Source organism: Plutella xylostella, chromosome 14, assembly GCF_932276165.1.
Source record: "Plutella xylostella chromosome 14, ilPluXylo3.1, whole genome shotgun sequence".
In the NCBI taxonomy this organism is placed as follows: Eukaryota; Metazoa; Arthropoda; class Insecta; order Lepidoptera; family Plutellidae; genus Plutella; species Plutella xylostella.
Window position 1 is genome coordinate 1402246 of NC_063994.1, and position 23464 is coordinate 1425709.

Genomic DNA, 23464 nt, shown 5'->3' on the forward strand with positions numbered 1-23464 from the left:
TGAATGCTTTGAGGAAAAGTAAAGGTTTATTATTTTTTGCTGCTGCAAATTTTGAAGAGATTATCAATCATGGTCTTTATAGTTACAATACAATAAGAATACAATAAAGTCCATAATATCTATTATGTAACTATACTTCAAATCTTGCATTATTTTAATGGTTGCCACTAGGATATAAATAATTGCTGCAAAATAAAATAAATAAGTAGGTAATTATCGCCTTGTTCTGTTTGACCCAATTAAGGCCAAAGCTTATCGCAAAAAGTGATAAGTAGTTAATGAAATGTATTAAGAGGAGAGTATAGCACTTGTTCGTCCATACAAAAAGAGAAAACGTTTTAATACTACCTCTAAATATTAACCAATCTCCATGATTTTTTCTTTTTTCGATATTGTTTATAGATTCAAACTTATAGGCCCCTCAAATAACGTAATTTTGGTGTGTTGAATCTAGCCGTTCATTGAACAATAACAATGTATTTTTTTTTTAAGCGTAACCTATAAACCTAGAATATATTATGCTGAAGCGATTGACACCAAAATCTAAGAGATTGCTTAATATTTAGTTAGTGTAAAACGTTTTCTCCCGAAACCAGAATTTCATTAAGAAAAATACCTATTGTCAGTCGCGTGCTGCAGTGCATCTCTATCGCACCCGTGGCCGGGGCATGAGAGTGCAAGCGATAAGAAATCTTTTCCTAAATACCTATTTCGCTAGAATCGCGAAGGTATACTCTCCTCTTGAAAATTAAAAAATGTTAAAACTTTTTTAACCCTTGACGAAAGTAGGGCTTTTATAGGTTCAGCGTGTCTGCGTATATATGTCTGCGGTAGCTTAGCTCCCAAAAGGCTGAACCGATTTTAGATTTGTTTTTTTTGCGTCATAGCGAATGTTACTTCCAGTGTTCTTAGCCATATTTTATCAGAATCGGCTTAACCGTTCAACACTTGCGATATTTTTTTGGGTGAAAAGAAGGTAACGTGACCCCGAAAAACGGATTATCAGTTCAAAAGTTATGCTATTTTAGTGTTTAATTTCGGGGGTTATTAGCGTTGGTTAGTTTATGCCTTAATTTTATAGATGTTGGACACTGTATCTGCAGCTACACTCTGGTACAAAGGTCTGCCTGGAGTTGATGTTTATTTTAGTCTCCAGGAACCGGCTCCGGTCTTTCTTTTATAATTTCGTTGTGTCTATCACAACCGGTCCCCGTTTAGCGTGATTTGTAATTACGATTTAGCGGTAAGTATGCGATGCCGCGGCGGTGGTGAGAGAGGTGTCTGGAGCAGGTAGATTTTTTTATTTATGGTATGAGCTACTACTTTTATAATAACAGGGATGTATGGGTTAGAAACGTAAAGGCCTCTACACACCAAAGCCGCTGACCCGGCGGCATAGCCCGGCGGCCTAGTGCCGGCGGGTTAACATAGTACAAAATGAGGCATGATTGTACAAAATGAGGCCGGCGGGTTGAGCCGGCGGCCTGAGCCGCCGGGTCAGCGGCTTTGGTGTGTAGAGGCCTTTATAAGTTACTTAAATCTTTTTAACATAAACCAATAGATCTATGTAACCAAGCACCGATTATTAATTAGGTATAGCCACCAGTAGTGTTGCCCAAATTCAGTCTTGGTCTTGCAGTCTTGGTCTTGTTCTTGCGTTTTTGCAAGACCAAGACCAAGAACAAGACCGCGTATTTTTAGCAAGACCAAGACCAAGACCTGACCGTGCAAGACTTGAGCAAGAACAAGACATAGCCTGCAAGACTCTTGCGTCTTGCAGCTAGGACTTAGCGCTATTTTACTGAGTAGTTAGGTGTAACAGTTCAGTGTATAGGTAGGTACGCTTAGGAATTCTATGAGACGCAAAAAACTGTATCAAAGAATATGAAAAACTGGACCTACGCGCATTACGACTAATACCATAAACATAGCGAATAAAAATATCTATTAAAATCAAAAAGTAAACTTTAATAAATAGTAATAGACTAATAGGTAATTGCAAGACTTGCAAGACTCTTGCTGCAAGACCAAGACCAAGACCAAGACTGAGAGCGCAAGACCAAGACCAAGACCAAGACCAGGTGTATTGGCGCAAGACCAAGACCAAGACCAAGACCAGATGTATTGGCGCAAGACCAAGACCAAGACTGGCTAAGTCTCGTCTTGTTCTTGCATTTGGGCAACACTAGCCACCAGTGGGGCATTGTTCGATTCATTTTATATATTTAATGATTAATTAAGCTGTACAATTTATCAAGTCTGTCCGATAAAAGATCTCCCTGAAAAAGAGACATTAGACGTTACCTATACGTTTGAAGAAAGTTTGTACCTATATTACGTGAATGGTGGTAATGGTACTTGACCAGAGTATTAATTCTGTTTTGTATATCTCATAAGCATAAGTAAACGCATAGAAGGAAATGGATAAAACCCCCTATTATATTTCATTCAATAGGTACTTACCCATCATCTAAGGAAAATCAGGAAGCCCACCATCACCATCTAGCGACAAGAAACAGAAACCACTTCCTCTCTTCCACATTCATAAAATAACGAACTTGGATGGAACTCAACACTCACGACGTCACATTGCCAAATCTATTTTTACCACACCACTGTGTGTGAACTGTAAAATAAAAATGAGTGCTATTTTTTTATCTTTTGCGTGGATGCTGGACGATCACCCATGGACCTTTTCTCATTCCTGTGAGTAAAGCAAAGAGGCACGCACGCTGGCGTCTGCGCAGCGAAATAAACATAATTTATTATGAGTGCGTGCTGCCATGTCATGTGTTTGTTTACATCGTGTTTAGTGTAAACAGTGGCTAGTGTGTTATGTGCTCAATAAATTTATTTGTGTTTATTGATTCGTCATGTATTCTCTTCGGGTGAGTTGCCAGATCTCTTATTGATGGTTTTTTAGTACTTATGAATTTTTGGTGTGATATTTATTGCGTTAATTGTGCAGTTAGTTTACTTGGCAATTAGATAATGTCTCTACCTAATTCTAATTAAGTAGGTAAGTACCTTAATTAGTCCATCGTTCCATTCTGCGGTTTATAAGTACATTAATTACTTGTGTTGTTTAAGCATTAGATTTATTAAGGCGAAAAAAGATTAGTCGAGGTACATAGTTTAGACCTAACGTAGTTTATAATCAAATCACGAAACTTCGATAGGTAGTAGTAGTACCTAGTACAGGTAGGAATTTCTATCTAGGCGTAGGTTCACTAAGGCCGGGGACCAAATTAATCAATAGTTTACGACCTAACTATTATGCTACAGGTAATAAACAGTAAGTATACCTATTAACATTATTAATGTATTACCTGACACGTTCCTGCTAAAATGCACTAAAACAAGGTAGATAGATAGACTTGCAAATTGAATAAAAAAGGAACATTGACTTATTCATAACAATCTGTCCCTAGTCATCATTATCATCATCAACAGGTAACCTTATAAGACACTCTGATGTAACGCCACTAGGCACCTAGGTACAGAGAGCTGCGATGCGTTTGAAATCCACTAAGGACAACATAAATGTGTGGCAACGGATTCACATCATCGTAGTATAGCTGTATAGCAGATCTCTGGTGGAAAAGCAGCCTTATCCGTCGACCGGGCTACTACCTGAATCACCAAGTACCACGATAAAATACTTTTGCTTTTTTTTATCTTCGAGATAATCTCACTTTTGTACTGTAGTAGACAGACAATGATTTGAGTATCTTTTCCCCCGTAGACGGATTGGTGATTCAACGAAATACCCATTTAACTAAGTAAAGGAACAAATTATGATACCACTCCCGAGAAATGAATGTTTGTCTGTACCTAAACATATTTTTACCACCATTACAAATTACGCACGTAGAGACAGCCAATGCGAACTTTGTAACGAATATAATCCCTAAATTATTATTATTTTAAATTACTCTATCTCCTACTTCAATGCGTTCTTTATAAAACACTACATGTTATAAAATTTACAAGTAAGAAACTACGTGATTTTCGATCCAAATATCTTCCGCATACCTAACCGATATACCTAATCAGGAGAAGGTAGAGATTGATATACTTACTTAAGTAATAATATTATTTATTTACTTAGTACGATCACTAAATCACCATCAAGATATTTCGAACACCGTGTAAGTATGGTATAAGGCATTTTGATGTCAATAAGAGAGGACTTTGTTCCTTGATAGGTAGCTGTACTGATAATAATTCATTATGACATAGGTACATACTTATTTCTACTGTGTCTTGTCACATGCACGCATGCCTTGGCTTTTGACCTAAGTTGATTAACTGGAATATATCTGTATAAACAGTATAAATATATAGCTAAGATACCTCTATACATGTTCAGTGGGTGACAGAGCTCGGCTTTACACATTTTGTCACCTGTATCGATTGGTACCAAATTAATAAATTTATGTACCTACCTAGAGCCTAGAGTCCAAAAATGCAAACTTTGCAATAAAAACAAATGCCGATACCTATTCTATTCTACTCAGAGAGCGGGCGAATGTTCACATGTTTAGACCAGCTTAGGCGGTGGTCTAGCCTTATGTCGAGATATCTTACCTAATTTGTTAACTTTAAGGTTGTATTGAAAAGTTTAGGTAGCTATAAATAGTCTTTTGAGTAAATAGCACCATTCCTCTATGATGTTCAGTGCAAGTTGCATTCTTTCACATAAGGTGTTTACAAACAGACCGCCAATGAGAATCGTAACGTCATCGGCGTAGGCTATCATTGTCGTAAAACCTTTAAGTATTTAGATCGCAAAGTAGATCATTCACAACTAAAACCCACAGCTATGGTGATAACACTCCACCCTGTGGGCATCCCTTTAATTTAATTTATTTTATTCAACAGACAACTAAAGGTCAGGTGTGTGAAGTTAGCAGCCTAAAGTTAGCAGCCTTTGAATAGCCGACCAAATTAAGATGGTCACTTCAGTCATTGCATACATTATCAATTAAAACACGTAAAAAGCCCCAAAACATTGGAATAACAATGCAAGGTATTCATATAAACACTATAATATGTTCTAAAATAAATAAATACAAAAAAATACGACGTTTACTTACCGACGCCCTTGTTGGTTAATGGATATTTTGTATGGGGGCACCAAGATGCCATAGACCTGCCAGCATCTCACCTGGTTTATTATGTGTGTTGACTCATTATAAAACACTGACAGAAGTTTCATCAACATTGAAACGGTATAGCAGGTGTCCAGGAGCCACTTTCTGACAGATTTTGGGTAAAAATTGTCAAAATTTCACGAATATTCAAGTTTGCAGGTGGAACCTGAAGGAATTTAGCTGCAAATGATAGTTCATATGAGAGATATTATTAATACCTAGAAACTGTTTTCAGCAATTTCAGATTAAATTACTTTTGGTGAATATTCAAGGGGAAGATCACAAAATAAAAGTTAGCAGCCCAAGATTACCATTTTGTATGGGGGCACCAAGATGCCATAGACCTGCCAGCATCACACCTGGTTTATTATGTGTGTTGACTCATTATAAAACACTAACAGAAGTTTCATCAACATTGAAACGGTATAGCAGGTGTCCAGGAGCCGATTTCTGACAGATTTTGGGAAAAAATTGTCAACATTTCACGAATATTCAAGTTTGCAGGTGGAACCTGAAGGAATTCAGCTGCAAATGATAAATCATATGAAAGGTATTATTTATACCTAGAAACGGTTTTCAGCAATTTCAGATTAAATGACTTTTGGTGAATATTCAAGGGGAAGATCACAAAATAAAAGTTAGCAGACCAAGATTTCCATTTTGTATGGGGGCACCAAGATGCCATAGACCTGCCAGAATCTCACCTAAATTATTATATGTGTTGACTCATTATAAAACTTTTACAGAAGTTTCATCAACATTGAAACGGTATAGCAGGTGTCCAGGAGCCGATTTCTGACAGATTTTGGGTAAAAAAATCACAATATTTCACGAATAATCAAGTTTGCAGGTGGAACCTGAAGGAATTCAGCTGCAAATGATAGTTCATATGAAAGGTATTATTTATACCTAGAAACGGTTTTCAGCAATTTCAGATTAAATTACTTTTGGTGAATATTCAAGGGGAAGATCAGAAAATAAAAGTTAGCAGCCCAAGATTATCATTTTGTACGGGGGCACCAAGATGCCATAGACCTGCCAGAATCACACCTGGTTAATGATGTGTGTTGACTCATTATAAAACACTGACAGAAGTTTCATCAACATTGAAACGGTACAGCAGGTGTCCAGGAGCCACTTTCTGACAGATTTTGGGTAAAAATTGTCAAAATTTCACGAATATTCAAGTTTGCAGGTGGAACCTGAAGGAATTCAGCTGCAAATGATAGTTCATATGAAAGGTATTATTTATGCCTGGAAATAGTTTTCAGCAATTTAAGATTAAATGACTTTTGGTGAATATTCAAGGGGATGATCAGAAAATAAAAGTTAGCAGCCCAAGATTACCATTTTGTATGGGGGCACCAAGATGCCATAGACCTGCCAGCATCTCACCTGGTTTCTAATGTGTGTTGACTCATTATAAAACACTGACAGAAGTTTCATCAACATTGAAACGGTATAGCAGGTGCCCAGGAGCCACTTTCTGACAGATTTTGGGTAAAAAATCACAATATTTCACGAATATTCAAGTTTGCAGGTGGAACCTGAAGGAATTCAGCTGCAAATGATAGTTCATATGAAAGGTATTATTTATACCTAGAAACGATTTTCAGCAATTTCAGATTAAATGACTTTTGGTGAATATTCAAGGGGAAGATCAGAAAATAAAAGTTAGCAGCCCAAGATTACCATTTTGTATGGGAGCACAAAGATGCCATAAACCTGCCACAATCAAACCTGGTTTTTAATGTGTGTTGACTCATTGTAAAACACTGACAGAAGTTTCATCTACATTGAAACGGTATAGCAGGTGTCCAGGAGCCACTTTCTGACAGATTTTGGGTAAAAATTGTCAAAATTTCACGAATATTCAAGTTTGCAGGTGGAACCTGAAGGAATTCAGCTGCAAATGATAGTTCATATGAAAGGTATTATTTATACCTAGAAACGGTTTTCAGCAATTTCAGATTAAATGACTTTTGGTGAATATTCAAGGGGAAGATCAGAAAATAAAAGTTAGCAGCCCAAGATTATCATTTTGTATGGGGGCACCAAGATGCCATAGACCTGCCAGAATCACACCTGGTTAATGATGTGTGTTGACTCATTATAAAACACTGACAGAAGTTTCATCAACATTGAAACGGTATAGCAGGTGTCCAGGAGCCACTTTCTGACAGATTTTGGGTAAAAAATCACAATATTTCACGAATATTCAAGTTTGCAGGTGGAACCTGAAGGAATTCAGCTGCAAATGATAGTTCATATGAAAGGTATTATTTATACCTAGAAACGGTTTTCAGCAATTTCAGATTAAATTACTTTTGGTGAATATTCAAGGGGAAGATCAGAAAATAAAAGTTAGCAGCCCAAGATTACCATTTTGTATGGGGGCACCAAGATGCCATAAACCTGCCAGAATCAAACCTAGTTAATGATGTGTGTTGACTCATTGTAAAACACTGACAGAAGTTTCATCAACATTGAAACGGTATAGCAGGTGTCCAGGAGCCACTTTCTGACAGATTTTGGGTAAAAATTGACAATATTTCACGAATATTCAAGTTTGCAGGTGGAACCTGAAGGAAATTAGCTGCAAATGATAGTTCATATGAAAGGTATTATTTATACCTAGAAACGGTTTTCAGCAATTTCAGATTAAATTACTTTTGGTGAATATTCAAGGGGAAGATCAGAAAATAAAAGTTAGCAGCCCAAGATTATCATTTTGTACGGGGGCACCAAGATGCCATAGACCTGCCAGAATCACACCTGGTTAATGATGTGTGTTGACTCATTATAAAACACTGACAGAAGTTTCATCAACATTGAAACGGTATAGCAGGTGTCCAGGAGCCACTTTCTGACAGATTTTGGGTAAAAATTGTCAAAATTTCACGAATATTCAAGTTTGCAGGTGGAACCTGAAGGAATTCAGCTGCAAATGATAGTTCATATGAAAGGTATTATTTATACCTAGAAACGGTTTTCAGCAATTTCAGATTAAATGACTTTTGGTGAATATTCAAGGGGAAGATCAGAAAATAAAAGTTAGCAGCCCAAGATTATCATTTTGTATGGGGGCACCAAGATGCCATAGACCTGCCAGAATCACACCTGGTTAATGATGTGTGTTGACTCATTATAAAACACTGACAGAAGTTTCATCAACATTGAAACGGTATAGCAGGTGTCCAGGAGCCACTTTCTGACAGATTTTGGGTAAAAAATCACAATATTTCACGAATATTCAAGTTTGCAGGTGGAACCTGAAGGAATTCAGCTGCAAATGATAGTTCATATGAAAGGTATTATTTATACCTAGAAACGGTTTTCAGCAATTTCAGATTAAATTACTTTTGGTGAATATTCAAGGGGAAGATCAGAAAATAAAAGTTAGCAGCCCAAGATTACCATTTTGTATGGGGGCACCAAGATGCCATAAACCTGCCAGAATCAAACCTAGTTAATGATGTGTGTTGACTCATTGTAAAACACTGACAGAAGTTTCATCAACATTGAAACGGTATAGCAGGTGTCCAGGAGCCACTTTCTGACAGATTTTGGGTAAAAATTGACAATATTTCACGAATATTCAAGTTTGCAGGTGGAACCTGAAGGAAATTAGCTGCAAATGATAGTTCATATGAAAGGTATTATTTATGCCTGGAAATAGTTTTCAGCAATTTCAGATTAAATTACTTTTGGTGAATATTCAAGGGGAAGATCAGAAAATAAAAGTTAGCAGCCCAAGATTATCATTTTGTACGGGGGCACCAAGATGCCATAGACCTGCCAGAATCACACCTGGTTAATGATGTGTGTTGACTCATTGTAAAACACTGACAGAAGTTTCATCTACATTGAAACGGTATAGCAGGTGTCCAGGAGCCACTTTCTGACAGATTTTGGGTAAAAATTGTCAAAATTTCACGAATATTCAAGTTTGCAGGTGGAACCTGAAGGAATTCAGCTGCAAATGATAGTTCATATGAAAGGTATTATTTATGCCTGGAAATAGTTTTCAGCAATTTAAGATTAAATGACTTTTGGTGAATATTCAAGGGGATGATCAGAAAATAAAAGTTAGCAGCCCAAGATTACCATTTTGTATGGGGGCACCAAGATGCCATAGACCTGCCAGCATCTCACCTGGTTTATAATGTGTGTTGACTCATTATAAAACACTGACAGAAGTTTCATCAACATTGAAACGGTATAGCAGGTGCCCAGGAGCCACTTTCTGACAGGTTTTGGGTAAAAAATCACAATATTTCACGAATATTCAAGTTTGCAGGTGGAACCTGAAGGAATTCAGCTGCAAATGATAGTTCATATGAAAGGTATTATTTATACCTAGAAACGATTTTCAGCAATTTCAGATTAAATGACTTTTGGTGAATATTCAAGGGGAAGATCAGAAAATAAAAGTTAGCAGCCCAAGATTACCATTTTGTATGGGAGCACAAAGATGCCATAAACCTGCCACAATCAAACCTGGTTTTTAATGTGTGTTGACTCATTGTAAAACACTGACAGAAGTTTCATCTACATTGAAACGGTATAGCAGGTGTCCAGGAGCCACTTTCTGACAGATTTTGGGTAAAAATTGTCAAAATTTCACGAATATTCAAGTTTGCAGGTGGAACCTGAAGGAATTCAGGTGCAAATGATAGTTCATATGAAAGGTATTATTTATACCTAGAAACGGTTTTCAGCAATTTCAGATTAAATGACTTTTGGTGAATATTCAAGGGGAAGATCAGAAAATAAAAGTTAGCAGCCCAAGATTATCATTTTGTATGGGGGCACCAAGATGCCATAGACCTGCCAGAATCTCACCTAAATTATTATATGTGTTGACTCATTATAAAACTTTTACAGAAGTTTCATCAACATTGAAACGGTATAGCAGGTGTCCAGGAGCCACTTTCTGACAGATTTTGGGTAAAAAATCACAATATTTCACGAATATTCAAGTTTGCAGGTGGAACCTGAAGGAATTCAGCTGCAAATGATAGTTCATATGAAAGGTATTATTTATACCTAGAAACGGTTTTCAGCAATTTCAGATTAAATTACTTTTGGTGAATATTCAAGGGGAAGATCAGAAAATAAAAGTTAGCAGCCCAAGATTACCATTTTGTATGGGGGCACCAAGATGCCATAAACCTGCCAGAATCAAACCTAGTTAATGATGTGTGTTGACTCATTGTAAAACACTGACAGAAGTTTCATCAACATTGAAACGGTATAGCAGGTGTCCAGGAGCCACTTTCTGACAGATTTTGGGTAAAAATTGACAATATTTCACGAATATTCAAGTTTGCAGGTGGAACCTGAAGGAAATTAGCTGCAAATGATAGTTCATATGAAAGGTATTATTTATACCTAGAAACGGTTTTCAGCAATTTCAGATTAAATTACTTTTGGTGAATATTCAAGGGGAAGATCAGAAAATAAAAGTTAGCAGCCCAAGATTATCATTTTGTACGGGGGCACCAAGATGCCATAGACCTGCCAGAATCACACCTGGTTAATGATGTGTGTTGACTCATTATAAAACACTGACAGAAGTTTCATCAACATTGAAACGGTATAGCAGGTGTCCAGGAGCCACTTTCTGACAGATTTTGGGTAAAAATTGTCAAAATTTCACGAATATTCAAGTTTGCAGGTGGAACCTGAAGGAATTCAGCTGCAAATGATAGTTCATATGAAAGGTATTATTTATGCCTGGAAATAGTTTTCAGCAATTTAAGATTAAATGACTTTTGGTGAATATTCAAGGGGATGATCAGAAAATAAAAGTTAGCAGCCCAAGATTACCATTTTGTATGGGGGCACCAAGATGCCATAGACCTGCCAGCATCTCACCTGGTTTATAATGTGTGTTGACTCATTATAAAACACTGACAGGAGTTTCATCAACATTGAAACGGTATAGCAGGTGCCCAGGAGCCACTTTCTGACAGATTTTGGGTAAAAAATCAAAATATTTCACGAATATTCAAGTTTGCAGGTGGAACCTGAAGGAATTCAGCTGCAAATGATAGTTCATATGAAAGGTATTATTTATACCTAGAAACGGTTTTCAGCAATTTCAGATTAAATGACTTTTGGTGAATATTCAAGGGGAAGATCAGAAAATAAAAGTTAGCAGCCCAAGATTACCATTTTGTATGGGGGCACCAAGATGCCATAAACCTGCCAGAATCAAACCTAGTTAATGATGTGTGTTGACTCATTGTAAAACACTGACAGAAGTTTCATCAACATTGAAACGGTATAGCAGGTGTCCAGGAGCCACTTTCTGACAGATTTTGGGTAAAAATTGACAATATTTCACGAATATTCAAGTTTGCAGGTGGAACCTGAAGGAAATTAGCTGCAAATGATAGTTCATATGAAAGGTATTATTTATACCTAGAAACGGTTTTCAGCAATTTCAGATTAAATTACTTTTGGTGAATATTCAAGGGGAAGATCAGAAAATAAAAGTTAGCAGCCCAAGATTACCATTTTGTATGGGGGCACCAAGATGCCATAGACCTGCCAGCATCTCACCTGGTTTATTATGTGTGTTGACTCATTATAAAACTTTGACAGAAGTTTCATCAACATTGAAACGGTATAGCAGGTGTCCAGGAGCCGATTTCTGACAGATTTTGGGTAAAAAATCACAATATTTCACGAATATTCAAGTTTGCAGGTGGAACCTGAAGGAATTCAGCTGCAAATGATAGTTTATATGAAAGGTATTATTTATACCTAGAAACGGTTTCAGCAATTTCAGATTAAATTACTTTTGGTGAATATTCAAGGGGAAGATCAGAAAATAAAAGTTAGCAGCCCAAGATTATCATTTTGTATGGGGGCACCAAGATGCCATAGACCTGCCAGAATCACACCTGGTTAATGATGTGTGTTGACTCATTATAAAACACTGACAGAAGTTTCATCAACATTGAAACGGTATAGCAGGTGTCCAGGAGCCACTTTCTGACAGATTTTGGGTAAAAAATCACAATATTTCACGAATATTCAAGTTTGCAGGTGGAACCTGAAGGAATTCAGCTGCAAATTATAGTTCATATGAAAGGTATTATTTATACCTAGAAACGGTTTTCAGCAATTTCAGATTAAATGACTTTTGGTGAATATTCAAGGGGAAGATCAGAAAATAAAAGTTAGCAGCCCAAGATTACCATTTTGTATGGGGGCACCAAGATGCCATAAACCTGCCAGAATCAAACCTAGTTAATGATGTGTGTTGACTCATTGTAAAACACTGACAGAAGTTTCATCAACATTGAAACGGTATAGCAGGTGTCCAGGAGCCACTTTCTGACAGATTTTGGGTAAAAATTGACAATATTTCACGAATATTCAAGTTTGCAGGTGGAACCTGAAGGAAATTAGCTGCAAATGATAGTTCATATGAAAGGTATTATTTATACCTAGAAACGGTTTTCAGCAATTTCAGATTAAATTACTTTTGGTGAATATTCAAGGGGAAGATCAGAAAATAAAAGTTAGCAGCCCAAGATTACCATTTTGTATGGGGGCACCAAGATGCCATAGACCTGCCAGCATCTCACCTGGTTTATTATGTGTGTTGACTCATTATAAAACTTTGACAGAAGTTTCATCAACATTGAAACGGTATAGCAGGTGTCCAGGAGCCGATTTCTGACAGATTTTGGGTAAAAAATCACAATATTTCACGAATATTCAAGTTTGCAGGTGGAACCTGAAGGAATTCAGCTGCAAATGATAGTTTATATGAAAGGTATTATTTATACCTAGAAACGGTTTCAGCAATTTCAGATTAAATTACTTTTGGTGAATATTCAAGGGGAAGATCAGAAAATAAAAGTTAGCAGCCCAAGATTACCATTTTGTAGGGGGGCACCAAGATGCCATAGACCTGCCAGCATCTCACCTGGTTTATAATGTGTGTTGACTCATTTTAAAACACTGACAGGAGTTTCATCAACATTGAAACGGTATAGCAGGTGCCCAGGAGCCACTTTCTGACAGATTTTGGGTAAAAAATCACAATATTTCACGAATATTCAAGTTTGCAGGTGGAACCTGAAGGAATTCAGCTGCAAATGATAGTTCATATGAAAGGTATTATTTATACCTAGAAACGGTTTTCAGCAATTTCAGATTAAATGACTTTTGGTGAATATTCAAGGGGAAGATCAGAAAATAAAAGTTAGCAGCCCAAGATTATCATTTTGTATGGGGGCACCAAGATGCCATAGACCTGCCAGAATCACACCTGGTTAATGATGTGTGTTGACTCATTATAAAACACTGACAGAAGTTTCATCAACATTGAAACGGTATAGCAGGTGTCCAGGAGCCACTTTCTGACAGATTTTGGGTAAAAAATCACAATATTTCACGAATATTCAAGTTTGCAGGTGGAACCTGAAGGAATTCAGCTGCAAATTATAGTTCATATGAAAGGTATTATTTATACCTAGAAACAGTTTTCAGCAATTTCAGATTAAATGACTTTTGGTGAATATTCAAGGGGAAGATCAGAAAATAAAAGTTAGCAGCCCAAGATTACCATTTTGTATGGGGGCACCAAGATGCCATAAACCTGCCAGAATCAAACCTAGTTAATGATGTGTGTTGACTCATTACAAAAGACTGACAGAAGTTTCATCAACATTGAAACGGTATAGAACGTGTCCAAGAGCCACTTTGTGACATTAGTTATCATCAGTTTTTTTGTACTTACGACAAAAAAACTGTACTTATAGAAAAGGACAATACTCTTATCAGTATCACAGAAGGTCATCTTTTCAGCCTTACTCTTTTCGCCATACAATACGCATGACGCATGACGCAGGTGTGAGCCTTTGATGGCATGCCGACTAGTGTTATTTTATAGTTGGGAACCCATTTACCTACCTGCCTAAAACAAAGAGTTCATCACACCACAACAATAGAATGTCCTAAGTTATTACCTGTTGCGAACCTAAAGAATTGATTATGGTTATTTTTTTGTGCGTTAGTACACAGAATATTTTTTTACCTTTGATCATAAGCCGACTTGCAAAAGTTTTTATTGACAAGACGTTCACCTGGCAAAATAATGCTATTTATTGTCTCTCATATTATGTTATTGCGATTCAATGTATCTTGAGTATAATTTTTGTTTTCTTACCAGTGCATGAAAAGTAATTTATTCTGAAATTGCTGAAAACTGTTTCTAGGTATTAATAATACCTTTCATGTGAACTATCATTTGTAGCTGATTTCCTTCAGGTTCCACCTGCAAACTTGAATATTCGTGAAATATTGTGATTTTTTACCCAAAATCTGTCAGAAAGTGGCTCCTGGACACCTGCTATACCGTTTCAATGTTGATGAAAATTCTGTCAGTGTTTTATAATGAGTCAACACACATAATAAACCAGGTGAGATGCTGGCAGGTCTATGGCATCTTGGTGCCCCCATACAAAATGATAATCTTGGGCTGCTAACTTTTATTTTCTGATCTTCCCCTTGAATATTCACCAAAAGTCATTTAATCTTAAATTGCTGAAAACTATTTCTAGGCATAAATAATACCTTTCATATGAACTATTATTTGCAGCTGAATTCCTTCAGGTTCCACCTGCAAACTTGAATATTCGTGAAATTGGTTCTACAGTTATCTTAATCAACGATCTTAGATTGTAAAGCTCACTAATATCAATGGTGAAACGCAAATCTCATCACCTAGTCCAGTGACGAGAGGAGTCCCGCAAGGATCAATCCTTGGTCCCCTTTTATTTATCTTGTACGCTAGTGACATAGTAGACTGCATTAAAAATTGTAAATATCACATCTACGCTGACGACCTGCAAATTTACCTTTCATGCGTCCCAGATGGCACTGAAGAAACAGTAAGACTAATAAATGAGGACCTAAACCAAATAGTGGCTTGGTCTAAAATTAATTCTCTCCTACTGAACCCGATTAAGTCGAAATTTCTTATAATAGGCACAAAACAACAGGTACAAAAAATAAAATCCCATAACCCAGATATTAAGGTGGCCGGAGAATCTATTCAATTAGTAAGCGAGGCTAAAAATCTCGGCATCAATTTCGACTCTAACCTACGCTTTGAGAAACACATTTTAAATTTAGTATCAAGCTGTTTTTATAGATTAAAAGTTCTTTATCGTATAAGACCATACATAAAACTTGAAGTTCGTGAACAATTATGTGAAAGTTTAGTTCTATCTAAACTAAACTATGCAGACACCGTTTACGGCCCCTGTCTCTATGGCAAAACGCAACGTCTCCTTCAGCGTGTTCAAAATGCTTGCGCACGGTACTGCCACAATATCCCTGCACGATGTCACGTGACACCTTACATAAATAAGTCGAATATTTTAAAATTAGCAAGCCGTCGGCATCTCCACTTTGCTTGCCTCCTATATGGTATCATACAAAAAAGGGTACCTGAATATTTGTATAACAAGTTACGGTGGTCACGTGACTTCAACTCTCACCGCACCAGGGCGTCCTCGTACTTGCTCCTGACTCCACAGCACAAGTCTGCAGCATTCATGGGCTCGTTCTCCTTCAACTCCACTCATTGTTGGAATAGGTTGGATCCTAGTCTGCGCGACCTGAAAACCGTGCAATCATTTAAGACTAAGCTCAAAAAATCATTGCTAGCAAAACAAAAGTCTGATTGATAACGGTCGTCCGAGTTTCTCATGTCATATACCTACAAATAATTTCATTTTCATATATCAATATTTATTATTATTATTTTTTTGTTAATCATAGTTGTTTTTATGTCTCCTGGTACACGCCATGTTGTTTAGTTTTATTATATATCATACAGTAGGTACTTATGTATATTATACACTCGCACTAGGCCACCGTGGTGGACTAAGCCTAAACCCTTCCTTCATTGGAAGGAGAACCGTGCCCCAGCAATGGGGAAGTGATAGGTTGTGATGATATACAGTTAAAGTAGGTGTATCTACTTACAACAGTGTTATTCGCGACGTGCAGACAGAATTTTCAAACAACATCCCTCCATGTTTGTGTAATTACCTACTACATAGTAGTGGTTCGTTATGTTCGCAGCATACATTCTGGAATAAATGTACACAAGGTCAAAAAAGAATAAAACCACCGTGTCTTAATAAATTCCATGAAGGTAAATATTTAAATAACATGTAAGTATTTATTATGAAATATATGACTACTTACCTCATACACATAACTTCTTATTACTTATAATTTATTAAAGTTTAACATTTCACATTTTTCACAGCGTATTTCATACTTTATTCAATCTGTAATTTAGCACGTAGTAGTGAGTGTGCAGCGCGGCAGCGTCGCGTGATCTGTATCTGAAAGCCGCGTGCCCGGGGACAGGGAACTGAAAACACGAACCGGTTTGAACTGGAATGTACCTGCAAACCTCGGGTTCACAATGGCAGCTGTGGTGTACGCTCACTATCAGAACATGCATAGGTACACACACATATAATAAATATACTCGTACTTAATGTATTTATTAGGTCAGTGGCATCACAGGGGAAGCGGCTGAAAATCAGCGCGGTAGTAGGTACAAACCCCTATCACCGCATAAGCTGAGCCGCCGTCCGTTTCGGTGCTTGGCAACACACACCTAAGTTTTGTTTCCTTTGTAGTTGTACAGTCCAACTGAAAAGTCTTTATCATTGTAATTAAAAGTTAGGATCCACTTCCGTTTTCAGGACCTTGTACTGTACCTACCTTGTTTTTATTTTTATTTTTTGTGTACTTTTAACTTTTTTTTTTGTTTGTATTTGGTGTGTGTTTGCAGTGCACTGAATAAACGTTTTCTTTCTTTCTTTTCTTTCTTTCAAATTTTGACAATTTTTACCAAAAATCTGTCAGAAAGTGGCTCCTGGACACCTGCTATACCGTTTCAATGTTGATGAAACTTCTGTCAGTGTTTTACAATGAGTCAACACACATCATTAACCAGGTTTGATTCTGGCAGGTTTATGGCATCTTGGTGCCCCCATACAAAATGGTAATCTTGGGCTGCTAACTTTTATTTTCTGATCTTCCCCTTGAATATTCACCAAAAGTCATTTAATCTGAAATTGCTGAAAACCATTTCTAGATATAAATAATACCTTTCATATGAACTATCAATTGCAGCTGAATTCCTTCAGGTTCCACCTGCAAACTTGAATATTCGTGAAATATTGTGATTTTTTACCCAATATCTGTCAGAAAGTGGCTCCTGGACACCTGCTATACCGTTTCAATGTTGATGAAACTTCTGTCAGTGTTTTATTATGAGTCAACACACATAATAAACCAGGTGAGATGCTGGCAGGTCTATGGCATCTTGGTGCCCCCATACAAAATGTTAATCTTGGGCTGCTAACTTTTATTTTTTGATTTTCCCCTTGAATATTCACCAAATGTCATTTAATCTAAAATTGCTGAAAACTGTTTCTAGGTATTAATAATACCTTTCATATGAACTATCATTTGCACCTAATTTCCTTCAGGTTCAACCTGCTAACTTGAATATTCGTGAAATATTGTGATTTTTTACCCAAAATCTGTCAGAAAGTGGCTCCTGGGCACCTGCTATACCGTTTCAATGTTGATGAAACTTCTGTCAGTGTTTTATAATGAATCAACACATATAATAAACCAGGTGAGATGCTGGCAGGTCTATGGCATCTTGGTGCGCCCATACAAAATGGTAATCTTGGGCTGCTAACTTTTATTTTCTGATCTTCCCCTTGAATATTCACCAAAAGTCATTTAATCTGAAATTGCTGAAAACCGTTTCTAGGTATAAATAATACCTTTCATATAAAGTATCATTTGCAGCTGAATTCCTTCAGGTTCCACCTGCAAACTTGAATATTCGTGAAATATTGTGATTTTTTACCCAAAATCTGTCAGAAATCGGCTCCTGGACACCTGCTATACCGTTTCAATGTTGATGAAACTTCTGTCAAAGTTTTATAATGAGTCAACACACATAATTAACCAGGTGAGATGCTGGCAGGTCTATGGCATCTTGGTGCCCCCATACAAAATGGTAATCTTGGGCTGCTAACTTTTATTTTCTGATCTTCCCCTTATATATTCACCAAAAGTCATTTAATCTGAAATTGCTGAAAACTGTTTCTAGGTATTAATAATACCTTTCATATGAACTATCATTTGCAGCTGAATTCCTTCAGGTTCCACCTGCAAACTTGAATATTCGTGAAATATTGTCAATTTTTACCCAAAATCTGTAAGAAAGTGGCTCCTGGACACCTGCTATACCGTTTCAATGTTTATGAATCTTCTGTCAGTGTTTTATAATGAGTCAACACACATAATAAACCAGGTGAGATGCTGGCAGGTCTATGGCATCTTGGTGCCCCCATACAAAATGGTAATCTTGGGCTGCTAACTTTTATTTTCTGATCTTCCCCTTGAATATTCAGCAAAAGTCATTTAATCTGAAATTGCCGAAAACTGTTTCTAGGTATTAATAATACCTTTCATATGAACTATATTTGCAGCTGAATTCCTTCAGGTTCCACCTGCAAACTTGAATATTCGTGAAATATTGACAATTTTTTCCCAAAATCTGTCAGAAAGTGGCTCCTGGACACCTGCTATACCGTTTCAATGTTGACGAAACTTCTGTCAGTGTTTTATAATGAGTCAACACACATAATTAACCAGATGAGATGCTGGCAGGTCTATGGCATCTTGGTGCCCCCATACAAAATATCCAGTAACCAACAAGGGCATCAGTAAGTAAACGTCGTATTTTTTAGTATTTATTTATTTTTGAACATATTATAGTGTTTATATGAATACCTAGCATTGTTATTCCAATGTTTTTGGGGCTTTTTACGTGTTTTAATTGATAAAGTATGCAATGACTGAATTGAACATCTTAATTTGGTCGGCTATTCAAAGGCTGCTAACTTTAGGCTGCTAACTTCACGCAGGTCTAAAGGTCTAGGTATATTAGTTACAATGTACTTAGCCTATGTTAGTATCTATATTCTAAACAAATAAAACACACAGTACACAATTAAAAACACACAAGAGCTATCTTACATTTGTGAGATGTACCTGTCTGTAGTCCACCAAAATCCCTTTAAAGTTTGCCTTTTTTAAGCATGTTTGTTTGTAATGCCGACACCATCAGAAGACTATTATAGAAAAAAAAACTTTAATTTCTAATACCTACTGACGTGGTACGTTCACTACTCCATTCATTCATTCTAGCATATTTTTCCCACTGCAAAGTTAACGCAGTCGGACTCTAGGTACACGGACTCTAAAGTCTGTTTTAATAGTCGATTGTCCCGCTATTAAGTGATGTATGTTCCAGGCGGGACAATCGACTGTTCATGAACCGTTCAGAATCTGTCAATTTAGTAAGTAAGTATCTGAGATTAAAAAACAGATCATAGTTGTACACCATTTCGGAAAGAATCACTCTTTTAGTCCTACTTACTCACGCACAGTCTACTAGGTAGGTACCGCATACGTGACACTATTCTCAGTAACTTACGAAACGTAACGTAATAAGCCATGATTGCCTAGGTTTTTGCACAGCTCTGTCGCCTAGATTCTAGACTTTTAGATTAAAATCCAGTCTGCATGGTCTGATAGCTATTTACGTTGTACCTGCTTGATACCTGATCATAAAATTACCTTATTATTACAGTCAATAGTTAGGTGGATAATGGTTGGTTTTTTGCCCAAGAACAGTTAGTCGAAGGGAAGACCAGATTATCGGGTTTGTAAGCTGAACAAACACAAAACCAGGTTTAAAGCATTGTTTATCAACTTATTTAAGAAGGGCAAATACACGTTTGACGTTAAACATCTGCAAATCGTCTGCCCAATTTTTTACTTAACACTTTACATGATACTTAGGGTCTGTTTCACAATGTCTGGTTAGTGGCTACCTGACGGATAAAATACATGCTGTCACTCTCTGTTATTATTTTTTAGACAGTGACAGCATGTATTTTATCCGACAGGTAGCGACTAACCAGACATTACGTATTCCCGCTACTAATACCACTTTTGCGAGCATACAGTTTAACAAACGCTCAGCATACATCTATAATAAGATAAATAAAGATACTGAAATATATGACAAACCCTTATATGAAGTCAAACATATACTATGTACATGGCTTGAGAATAAAAATTATGAAGAAACTGAGGCACTACTCGAATATGTAACATAAACATCAAATGACACACACACACACGCACACACACACACACACACACACACACACACACACACACACACACACACACACACACACACACACACACACACACACACACACACACACACACACACACACACACACGCTCACACACACGCGCACACACACACACACACACACAGGCACTCAGACGCAAACACTTGTAAGGCACTAAACATAAATATTTTTTTTTTTTTTTTTTAATTCATAAGTAACCATATATACATATTTCTGTTTCACTTATATCTATTATTATAGTTTCTTTCTCCAGTATTTTTCTCCAGTATCTAGGTAGGGGAACCCGGGGTATGATGGGGTCGCGGGGTAAGACGGGACCCCCCACATATATGCAAAACTATACATTTTAGGAATCTGAGTAATGAGCCAATAGAAAGCCTTAAATGATTGACCTTTAGTGCGCCAATGACAGCAGGTGTGAGCGCATGCGTTTTTTGTGTAAGCTAGATTGTTTGTTTTTGCGTAGTATCCATGTTATTTTTGACCGGTAGAAACAACGTCACAACACAGTAAGTAAAACAGTAACATTTTTGGTAATTGTGTCTTTTTATTTAAGGTTTGGTACGCTTTGTTTAAATATGTGCAAAATCACTTTAACATTGAAAATATTTTTTTAAATGAATTATTTAAAAAAATATATAACGTGGGGCAAGACGGGGTAGTTTTGGAGGGGCAAGATAGGGTACGGATCTAGCTTGGTTAAGTTTTTTTTTTCTCCAACCCGATATTTGACATTGTAGAAGGGCTCTAAAAGGGCTACAGGGAAGTTGTCTAAAAAGATAAAGCAGATACTGCCTACATAGATGAATAACAACGAAGATGACTGTGTCTACCTCTACTTGAAGATATCAACAGTCCTACTTTAAATCTAAGGAAAAGTGGGTCGGATTTCAAAGGTGCAGGCGTTGGGCTCACACTGCAGGTGCTGGTGATGACGATAAAATCACAGAAGAAGTGTTGTTTGTCTGTTTTGTGCCCCACATAGTATACTTACCCCATCTTACCCCGTACATGGGGCAAGATGGTTTATTTCCCATTTTTTACATTTCTTAAAATAAGTCAATTGTAATTATTACTTTTTTGGCAAAAGCTGTGCCAAAGTGTTCGTCATTAAGTTCCTAATGAGCTATAAATAATTGATAACGTTGTGGTTATAAATACCTGTTGTTTTTTTAATTTTCCCTTAGCGACCCCGTCTTACCCCGGGTTCCCCTATTTTGGCTTAAAATATTAAACTGTTACCTATATACTTACCTACAATACCTAAACTGTCTAAATTTAATTAGATTAGATTTAATTTTAAGTATAGTTGTCTTATGTTTTTTCTCTTTTACATTTGGTAAGCTACATAGTTAAGTACCTAAATGCTGTTTAATTGCTTATTTGCACTAACTGTAAGCTAAGAAAGAGCGGTGCTTCCTGTCACAGGCTCTGCTTAAAAGGAGGCACCAATCACGTTTAATGTATACATGTTCGTATTTATCGCAAATAAACATTTTTGAATTTTTTTTTTGAATTTTGAATTGTGGAACAGGGGCTTAATATAATTTTGGTATTTTTGGTATGTTCTTTGCATTATTAGATCTTTCTACATATAAACGTTTTACAACTACAGATAGTGTACAAAAGCTAGTTCAGTCGTATCGGAAGATTGGATACATAAATATATCGCGCAGATAATATCCTATTTCCTGAAGGGAGACTATATTCGACCCTGAATTTATTTAGGCTTACTCTCCCTACTGCTTGTTACTATGTGTAAAATAATGTTATCTACACACATGTATGTTGCAAAGGTCTCGTCAAACTGAGCAACTTTAGCCCTACAACTTTTGGAAATTATTGAATTTTGTACATATTTGTGAAGTCACAAGTTTCCACAAATCAATGTATCGAGTAACTGCCAATATACTTGCAGGGGTCAATAGAACATGAATACTTAAATAGAAACTGCTATTTACATACAATTATATACCAGAGGTACCTCGCCAACCGCGCCGCTATGTATCGCAGTATGTAATTATTTAAATTGCTAAAAGATATAGGTATTTATTTACTTAGCTAGAAAACCTGTGGGTAAATGAATTCGCCTTATAGCGATGTAGATTTGAATTATTTAGGATAGTTAGATAGAGGAGTGTTCAAATTTTAAATAAAAAGACTTATAGTAGGTCTTTATCTAGGTCCTTAGATAATACTAGAGATGTACCTACCTATTTATAATCGGATTCCGTTGAATAACTTGAATATCGTATGGGTATTTTGATTTGACTTAATTTTATATTATAAAATCAGTCACAGTCAACTCCCAACAGCACTTTACAAATTCTGAGGGCATATAATTACCCCAAAGTCGAGCAAAACATGGCACCGGCCATACCGGAAAAAAGTACTTATGCTTTGAGAAAGAAGGATAGTACCTACCTTCTTTCTCAAAGCATAAGTACTATTTTCTCCCTGAAATCTAATCACATTATGTTTCCGTAACCCAGGTGATGCTGCTCATCATCAGCCTGACGCTGTGCTGGCTGGCAGCAGCTGACGGGCACCCCCTGGGACCCCTGGGAGCCCTGTGGAGCCCCCCCGACCCGGAGACCACAAACACCAAAGACACAAAACCGGAGAGGTGGACCCACGTCTCCGATGACTACAAGAAATATAACTACCTGATTACCACGTATTTGTAAATATTGTTTGTTAATAGAGTAAGGGTATGAAAATGTGATTTATTTTTATGAATAAAAGTGTGATTTAAATTATAGCGAATCTTATTTGTTACTAAAGATGTTAGGGTACTTACCTATATTAGAAATAATTTTCCCTGCAAGGATTTTTCTCTGAAAGTTATGTGTGACTACTTATGTACCTATAGTTTGTGTCTGTTGACTTTGTTACAAAAGATAAATACTTAATGTAGGTTCATAAATTAATGTACTTAAGAGACTAATTAGATTATGCAACTGCACTGTAACAATTAGTAACAAAACGTTAATACCT

General features: G+C 36.7%; 2 long non-coding RNA genes across 2 annotated transcripts; one reads left to right on the forward strand and one right to left on the reverse strand.

The window, feature by feature from the left end:
* The first annotated feature begins 2712 nt into the window (after positions 1-2712).
* LOC125489489 lies at positions 2713-23226 on the forward strand. Its single transcript, XR_007267040.1, has 2 exons — positions 2713-2888; positions 22960-23226. It is a non-coding gene; the product is annotated as an uncharacterized LOC125489489 (long non-coding RNA).
* On the reverse strand, positions 15631-17025 carry LOC125489490. The gene is made up of 3 exons (XR_007267041.1): positions 16401-17025; positions 16176-16282; positions 15631-15805 (listed from the first exon to the last, which is right to left on the reverse strand). It is a non-coding gene; the product is annotated as an uncharacterized LOC125489490 (long non-coding RNA).
* Positions 23227-23464: the final 238 nt, after the last annotated feature.